This window comes from Leopardus geoffroyi, chromosome E1 (genome assembly GCF_018350155.1).
Source record: "Leopardus geoffroyi isolate Oge1 chromosome E1, O.geoffroyi_Oge1_pat1.0, whole genome shotgun sequence".
NCBI classification, from domain to species: Eukaryota; Metazoa; Chordata; class Mammalia; order Carnivora; family Felidae; genus Leopardus; species Leopardus geoffroyi.
The window spans coordinates 58,182,840-58,191,960 of record NC_059330.1 but is presented as its reverse complement, the minus strand read 5'-3'; the positions used below and the strand labels follow the sequence as shown (position 1 = coordinate 58,191,960).

At 60.6% G+C, this 9,121-nt stretch overlaps 1 long non-coding RNA gene across 1 annotated transcript; it reads right to left on the bottom strand.

Moving 5' to 3' along the window:
* Positions 1 to 655: 655 nt before the first annotated feature.
* Positions 656 to 6,174, bottom strand: LOC123604074. The gene is made up of 4 exons (XR_006715205.1): positions 5,299 to 6,174; positions 4,396 to 4,564; positions 3,699 to 3,810; positions 656 to 3,314 (listed from the first exon to the last, which is right to left on the bottom strand). It is a non-coding gene; the product is annotated as an uncharacterized LOC123604074 (long non-coding RNA).
* Between the last annotated feature and the right edge of the window lie 2,947 nt (positions 6,175 to 9,121).

Here is a 9,121-nt window from a genome sequence, read left to right as displayed (position 1 = left end):
CTGGCCCCCCACCCCGCCTTCCGCCTCAGCCTCCCCGCCAGCCTCTCCCTGGGTGCCCTCTGCCCCTGCCAGCCTGAGCTCGCCACGTCCTGCCCACAAGTCAGGCTGGCTCCCCTCTCCGCCTCGGGCAGGCCCTCCCCTCCCCCTGGCCCAAACCCCACTATCCAAACCCCTTTCTCCTTCCTTTTTGACGGTTACTGACGCACGATCCGGATGCCGTGTAATTCATCCATTGGAAGGGCACGGCTGCATGATTGACAGCGATATTCACAGCTCTCCAACCGCCTCCACGGTTCATCTTAAAACATTTTCACGGGGGCACCTGGGGGGCTCAGTCGCTTAAGCGTCCGACGTCGGCTCACGATCGTGATCTCCGGTTCGTGGGTTCCAGCCCCGCGTCGGGCTCTGTGCTAACGGCTCAGAGCCTGGAATCTGCTTCGGATTCTGTGTCTCCCTCTCTCTGCCCCTCCCCCACTCATTCTCTCTCTCTCTCTCTCTCTCTCTCTCTCTCAAAAATAAGCATTTAAAAAAATTTTTAAAAACTAAAACATTTCCATCATTTCCGAAAGAAAACCTGTGCCCTTAGCCGGTCCCCACCGTCTTTCCCTCCCCTCCCCTCGGAGCCCTGCAGCCCTAACGGACTCGGTCTCTACAGGCTTACCCGTCGGGTGGAGGGAATCGTGCAGTACGTGGCTGTGTGTGTGGCCGGCTCCTTGCACGGTTTTGAGGCTCATCCCCGTCGTAGCAGGAGTCAGTGCTTCGTGCTTTTCTGTGGCCACATAGTATCCACTTTACGGGTACCCACGTCCCTATCCGGCCATCACAGTGACGGACACTGGGGGTTGTTTCCACCTCTCGTTACAACGAATCCACCCTGCACACCGAAGCTTCTCCAGGCACTTCTCCAGCCCCGCTAACTCCCACCTACCCAGCCCGCGCTACGTGCCAGGCTCCAGACTGCACTCTCGCTCGTGCCCGCGAGGGCCGGTCTCCCCGTACCCCGACGGGTGCGGCACAGGCCATCGTTCCCGTGTTACGGATGAGGACACCCGAGTCCGGAGAAGTGAGGAGATTGGCCAACGTCCTGGTGGAAGGAGGACCCCGACACAGGTCTGCTCTGCAACCTGCAACCTCCCCCGCTATTGGGCATTTGGGCATTTACCCCTTGTTTCGGTGGGTCCTGTGTGTTTATGGGTCTCCTCGAACTATAAGCCTCTTCCGGATAAGGACCACGTCTCTTGGCCCTTTGGTCGGCCGTCGGGGGGCGGGGGGAGCTCTATGCTTTCTGTCTGCTAAGCATCCTTTCCCTCACCCCCCTCCTGGCTACGGGATGGGCACGTGGTTCAGGCCTGGCCAGTCACGGCCCTTCACTCCACTGGCTACAGTGATTGGCTCAAGGATGGGCACAGGCTCCAAGCCTGGCCAATCAGAGCCTTCCTTGGGTCTTTTGCCATAGCAACGGCTGAGGCCACCTGCTTCCTCTTTGGGACCGGGAGCTATAAGGACCATGAAGCCTGGAGCCGCCCCTGGAAACTTCTTCCTGCCTCCCGGGGACAGTCTACACCAGAATGCCATGCAGATGTTAGAACTGATGCTGCGGGAAGCCATTTGATGGCACCGAAAGATGTTCGCGATACCTTCCCCGGGTTTACAGTAAGCAAGCTACGAAATAGAACGTGCAACGTCACTTGCTCTCCGTGTGTTCCCCTGTGTATGAAAACACACACACGCACGCACACACGCACTCTTTAGAAATGGATGCCAGATGCCAAAATATGAACGCTGTTTCTTTCCGATCCTACGACCCGTTGTATTTTTTCTTTCTGTTCATCTGAACTTTGAAGCCTTGGCCTGTTAGAAGTTGTTATGCTTGTTCTGTTTTGTTGAAGCCACAGTTCCTGCAGGACCCCCCCCCCCCCCCCCCCCGCAACCAAGAAGTCCTGTCGAGTGCCCTCCTCCCTGGAATTTTTAGGTTCAGCCTGAGTCATGTCGTCTTGGCCTTTTTAGAGCACACAACTTTTCCAACAATCCCATTTTCTGCCCCGGTCCTGGGCGCTCCCCACCCTCGGCGTCTCTGCTCACCTGCCCCACCCCCTGGGCCTCCAGGCCTGGCCGTCCAGCTGTGCCTGAGTGACGCCATCCCCCAGTGTCTTCCGGACCCTCAGAGAAAGCCAGGCCTTTCACCCCCACCCCCACCCCGCCCTGCTGGGTGCTGTGTTTTCATTCTCAGCTCACAAGGAACCTGCAGAAAATATTTTGCTTGGCAGCCGATTAGGGAGTAGCAGCCCCGGACATGCCTTTCAGGCGACGTCCAAGCCTGGGCCAGCTGCTGGCCTCCACAGCTGCCCCAGGGGCTGTGGCCACGGGCAAGGCCAGGGTTTGGACCTCATCCAGCTTGAATAAGGTTCTCTCCCCCATCAGGTTCTGAGACGTCCCAAGGCCCCACGGCGCCCTTCTGGCAGACCAAACCTCTCCCAGGCCACCATGCCAGGGGGTTGGCGTCTGGCCTTCCAGAGGCCCACCCCCTGAATGCCTTCTCCCTCTGCCACAGGGTTCAAGGGTATGAGGGCCTCCCAGGCAGGGAGTCAAGAGCCTCATGTCCCCCTCCCCGCCCGAGTGTCTCCTGTGGGGGCCCTGCCTTCCCTCCCTCTTGGAGGGGCTGTTCCCACTCCCCTTCTGAGCAGGCCTGTCCTTCAGATCTAGGCCCTGTCCAGCTGCCTGACCCTGGCTGGCCGGTCAGATCCACGCTGATAAGAACGGGACCCTAGCAGAGAATGAACTGGATGACAGGCTTTGAACCAAAGGGCCGGCAGGTTGTAGGGGAGCAGCCGGACCAGGAGAGCCAGGGAGAGGCGAGGGGCCGAGCTGAGTCACCCAGGGGAGCAAGAGGAGGAAGGGGGAAGGAGCCCTGGGGGCTCTCGGGTCCCGGATGCACAGCTGCACCTGTCAGTCTCACCACGTTCTCTGCTTCCTTCCAATAAAGCCCACTTTGGCGAAACATCCCACCTGGATATTTATTCCTTAAAGCCCAAAGATCCAGACGGTTACACTAGGGCACCTGGGCTTCCCCAGGTGGGAAGAGCCTTCCTTACCCGCCTCCAGGAGGAGGGCGTCCTCCTCTTGTCCCTCCCGCTGGCTGGAAAGCCCCCTTTTCTGCTCATTCCCAAGGGCCTTGAGCTCTTGAAGAAAGTGCTTACCTGGGTCTCCTCCAACCCTGGTGTCCAAGGGAGGGGGTTCAGGGCAGAGAGGCCTTCTGGGTCACAAGCAGAAGTCACCGGGCAGCCTGGTTCAGTGGACCCTGACGGGGCATATGGCTGGTGGAAAAGAAAAAGGTAGCATATTTTGGAGTGTGGCAGATTTGGGTTTGAATCCTGGGTCCAGCACCTGCCAATTTATGCAGCCTGCTCTTTGTTGGCCCCGTGACACCAATGGCGTCCAGGACTTGCCACGCCCTGGGCCCCTTCCTACACTCTCCTCTAGACAGCACTGCTAGGAGGGTCCCGCTTTTCCAAACAAGGAAGCAGAGATGGGAGAGGTTAAGCGACCGCGCACAAGCTTCTCTCAGCCGGTGATGGGAGAGAAAAAAGTCTGGTCCTAACATAAACCCTCATGAAATAAAGCTAACGTGCTTCTCTACACAGAGGAAGAGTAGATAACCCTTCCAAAAAAAAAAAAAAAAAAGCTCTTCCCGTATTTACCCAGGAACTACAACATCTGGGATTTGCTTCAGAAGATCCCACTGGGGCCGGTGCTGATGAGCTGATGGTTCTGGAAGCTGGGGATGGGTGGCTCTCCCTCCATGTGAGTATGCTTGCGAGGTTTCATAATACAATGCTTTTTTTTAAAGTAGCAAGAAGGAACACGGCCAGGGTGGAGAAGCGGTCTTGCAAAGGATGTCAAGGTGCAGACAGCGAGCCCCGAGTCCCGCCAGGAAGGGAGCCCCGAGCCCCTCCCCACGGCCCGCCGCCAGCCGTGCCCCCTCCCCACGCCTCTCCCTGTTGACTCCCTTGTGGTCCAAGAACCCTCGGCTCTGAGTAATAAATGTGCGCTCTCTCGGCGGGACATGTGTTTCCAATCATTCTCCGCAGTGAGTGACCACCGACGGCTGCTGCCTGTCTGTCCCCCACCTCGTACCTTCAGATCTGCCATGACCACAGCCCCGGCCCAGCTCCCACCCCAGGTCTGCGCGGAGCCCCCCCCACCCCCCGCATGCCCTCCCGCCCACGTGACTTCACGCAAGCAGGCTTGCGTCTGGAAGAGAGTCCTCTGCACCGCCCCTGCCCCCGATGGGACAACTCCCACCACCCTGTAGGTCTCGTTTATCCCAGCGAGCGTCCCAGACCACCTGCCGCCGCCCTCCGCCGATGCCTTTGCTGTGCCATCAAGCACCGGCACCTGCTTGTTCTTGTTTCTGTCCGCGTTTCTGCTAACGGCTGGTTGCTGCTGGAGGAAGAACCGGGCCACGTCTGTTCCCTCTGGGCGCCCGGCACCTGCACAGGCCTGGCAGATGGCGGGTGCCCAACACATCCTCACCGAATCGATGAACGAACAAATGAGCCATAACCTTAAGGAGCAGGGAGTCGAGGGGAAGACAGACACACGCAAGGGGCCTAAGGAGGCCAGACAGAGAGCTGTGACCGGGTCATGTCCATCTCCGCTCCCTCTTAGGGCGACCCATTCTCCACGCAACTCCACTGGGTGCCGCCTTCGGCCGGCTGGGCCCGCGGCCTGGGGCACCGCGAGGAGGGATCTTGGGCCACACCAAGGCTCGGTGGGGAAGGAGTGCTCGGGTCTGCTGGAGGTCGGGGGTCGGGGAACGCGGGCGCCCCCCCCCCCCCGCCCACGTCCCCGAGGAGTCAGACCACAGTCCGATGTGATAGGGGAGCAATGACGAGGACCCACAGCACGCTTGGTGCAGGAACATCACCACCCCCAGACCCCAGCGCCTCCCCCGTGGGCATCTAGGTCACACTTGTTGGGGGTGTGCTGAGTGGCAGCTGGGGAATGCAGGGGACACTCAGGTGGCTGGCTCTCAGGCTTGCCTCTGGGGCCAGGAACCCTAGGACAGAGCTTGGGGTCCCCGGGAAGAGGAGAGAAGCCCGGGGATATGGTGTGGAACCGCTCCCGTGGTCCCACCTGCCTCTGGGGGCTGGACCGTCCCTTTGGCGTCAGACGCAGTCACCAAAGGGTGTGGAGCCCGGCAGGTCCCCCCAGCCAAGGAGGGGCTGAAGGTGCCAGTGGGCCAGGCCCAAACTCCAGAAACCATCTGGAGATGGCCATAAGGACCCAACGACTCACTTTCTAAGGAGCTGCGTTCCTCCTTGCCTCTCATGGCTCTGCTGTCTTCCGATCTTTTCGTTGATGACCAGGGCTACCCCACCCCTGCTCTCTCTGTTGTTCTGGCGTTTCAGCTCAAGGTTGAACGAGCACCCTTAGGGATTCTCACCCCGTACTCCCTGGGTGCTGTCTCGGGGCTGGGACTGAGCCCGTACATGCCAGGGCTGGTCACGGAGCCTCACGGGAGGCGGCAAGAGCCTGGACCGGTGCTGGCCACCGGGCGAACCTTCAGCATCCCGGAGAAGAGAGGGCCAGGGGAGAGGAGGCGAGGGAAGGAGAGGCAGGGGAATAGGAAGAAAAATAGGATGGGGAGAGGGAGGGAGAGAGAAAGGAAATTCTTGGGCACCGTCCTAATCATAGCCTTGAAATGAAATTTACTGCTGCACTCAGCATGGGGACGCCAGCCAGCACCAACCCCCCTTCTGTTTGGATTAGGCGATGACATCATGGCCACGGCCAATCACTGCCAGCACCAAAGAAGCAGAGGATGGTGGGGGGAAACCTGAGCCTCCAGCCGCCCCCCCCCCCCACTCCCCGTGCTTCCAGGGAGGGGAACCTGAAACCAGCAGAAGTCAGTCTCAACACACCCCTGCTGAGCCGGGCCCGCCACTCCGGCTGCCCTGCTCCCTGCCAGCACCTGGTCCCGGGCCCCGCCGGCTGAGGCTGCCTCCCGGAGCAGGCCAGGGGCGGACGCAGCAGTGCCGGGTTCCCATCTCCGCTCTGCTCGCTGGCCCTGCTCCCCGACCCGCCCGTGTGAAGGAGGCACATGACACATGCCCGGGGCCAGAGGCAAGGGCTTGGGCACGAGAGAGCACAGAGCAGCCGGCGTGAGAGCGTGGGAGCCGGCTCTGGTCGGGTTCACCCTGCTCTGTGTTTTGCGGCGACAGTCAAAGTGTGGGTCGGCGGGGAGCCCACGCTGGGGGCCTGCCCCCACCGTGCCTCGCGGGCCGGGAGACCCTTCTGCGTCAAGGCCACCGTGCCGAGAGGCGGTGCCGGCTCAGAAGCCGGGTGGCAGGAGGTCCGCGAGGGCTTCGGCCCAGGGGACACGGCGGTGTGGCGTTAGCCCGCCTCCCCGGGGGGGGGGGGGGACGGGAGTGTGATAGCTGCTCCCAGACGGCTCAGGGGTGGCCAGTGACTTCATGGGCTGCCTGCTCACAAAGCAACAGCCTCCCTCGCACCCTCCCTCTCTCTTTCTGGAGTTACTCTAGACTGGATCAGAGCAGCACGGGCAGGCGGTGTTGGGATGGCATCCAGGCCTGTGGAACCTGTGCCCTGCGGAGCAGGCGGGCGGGCGGGCAAGGCCAGCATCCAGGCAGACGTGCAAGGTGGGTGCCTGGGCTCCGACTGCCTTTCCCCACGGGGCGCCCGCCTGGGAGGAGGCAGACAGTGAAGGAGAGAGAGGCCAAGCCCTTGCCTCCGTCCTGCAGGATGGCATAAAATAGCAAAGGAAACCCCGTGGGGAGGCAGGGGCTGAGGGAGTGTAGGTGACCGCGTGGGATCACCGAAATACCTGGCTTGGGGAGCTGGAGCCAGGACAAGCCTTGAGAGAGCCAGGCAGAGAGCCTAGAAAGTATCCAGATTTCGGCGCCAGGAGATACCCGTCGAATCTGCATCTGAAAATTGCCTTCCTCGCCCCAGGGGCAGGATACGACGCTCATCCTGGGTCACCAGGTCCCATCACCTAGAGAAACTCCGCGAACTTTCTGGCCAACACCCTCTTACATACTCTGTCCACGCATATGTGTAATTTCACGTAAATGGAACACCGTGCATACTGTTTTCTCAGGGACGCTTGGAGAAAACAAACCCTTGAAATACGCCTTGCCCTCCCTGTGTCCCCCGAGAGCCGATGTGGACACACGGATAGGCCGTCCTGCACAGCTACCTCCCGAGAGCATGACTGTGTCTCTCCAAAAACGGAGCCTTGTTTATCTGCTCTGCATTTTGCTTTTCTTGAGCCTGAAGGTTTTATTGGTTTCCCTAAGCTAGTGGTTATCAACCAGGCGGTTTTGGTCCCACCCAGGGACATTAGGCAATGTCTGCAGACATGTTTGGTTGTCACAACTTGGTGGTGGTGGGGGGGGGGGGCTTGGCATTCAGGGGGTGGAGAAGAGGGATGTTGCTCAACACCTCACAGCGCACAGGGCGCGCCCCTCCCCCACCGGAGATCAATCTGGCCCAGAGATCGGCGTCACCGAGGCAGAGAAGTCAGCCCTGGCCGCAGAGGGTTAATAATTTAATTAATGAGCAAATAGGAACATGGACCATCCTTATAGCGTCTGCTGCTGGTCGTTAAGACGCTGACTGTGCAGAGAGCCACAGCCCATATTCTGGCCACAGTCGGACTCAGCTTCTTGTCACCGTGGATGTCCTGCGGTAAACAGCCCCACCAAGGAACAGGAGGACAGATATCTGGGCGGATGCAGCGGGTGGCAGGGGGGTGGGGAGGGAGGGGAGTACCACCTGCCTTCTATGGTCATGAGTCAGACGCCCAGAGTGGACAGGGGCCCGTCGTGACCCTGATCCCTCTCTGGGAGCCACCCATCACACAACCACAGAAACCTCCCAGATGGTCAGGTGTACGGACAAGCCCCCCCACCCCCCCACCCCCGACCCGGGAGCTGCCCGAGACATCGCCGCTGTTCTGTATCTAGCCTCCTGGGCATGTGGGGCCAACTGTAATGCCTGTAAGTGACACGGAGCGTCTGGCTCTCTGGAACCTGCCGGAAGGAGGTGGAGGCTTCAGCTCCGCTCCAGCTGCCTCTCAGGAGAGAACACTCCATGCTCAGGAGGCAGGAGATCTCCTCCAAACTGAGAGAGTGAGTCTACGGAGAAGACGCACTCCCAGGGCTCTCCCAGTGCTGGGTGGACAGAGCCTGGCTCTCCTGGGCCTGCTGCCCGGGGCCCGTGAGGTCACTCTGACTCTGTTTACCTGACAGGAGCAGGAGGGAGGAGCCATTGGCATTTCCTCCTGGCTCCCGACAGTGTTTACTCTGTCAGGCCAAGCCCGGGACACGTTTGCTGGGTGTGCCCCGACACGGGTAGGACGGGCAGCGGCTCTGGAGGACCGTGCATTGGAAAAGTCTCTTGGTGAGGGAGGCAGGGGCAAGCTGTGAGTTTCTGGTAGACGGTGGTGGGCCCACGAGTGTGGTCTGAGGGTCCCGGAAGTCCCCCCTCCCCGGCTGGCCCGGCAGGTCTGCTTCCCCCTGTCTGTCCTAAGACTCAGCCCAGAGTCAGGCTCTGGGGGCAGATACGAGCCCAAGTCCAGAAGGCGTAATCAGAACGGATCCCGGGGGGAATGGGCCAAGGTCTCCTGCGTGGCTCCCCTACTGGCCCGCTCCCCCCATATCAACGTAGAGGAGGCTGGGTAGGAGCAAAGGTGACAGAGGGAGCTACCGGCGGCCCCGGGGCCTCCTCCCTCCCCACTCTGCATGGCCGTGGGCCATCCAGACCCTGTCCTCCTTCTTGGGGGCGTGGTCAGAGCGCAGCCTCGCCTGGCTGTTGATGTTCAACAGCACGTAGCGGAGCGAGCGCTCTTGGCGATGGAGCGTGTGAAAGATCACTCTGTTGACATCAGCAGCCAGGTTCTAATCTACTCCTATCCTCAGTACCTTCCTCATCTGAGGCCTCAGTTTCCTGAGTCGGAAGACAGCACCTGGAAGACTGGCCAAGGCTGCAAAGAGGAACAGAGAGGCAATCAGGCGGCAGTCAGATGGCTGGAGCCGGTGACGTGGAGATGGGGGTGGGGGGGGGCGGCTGCTGGGCCCGCACGAGAGTCATTCGA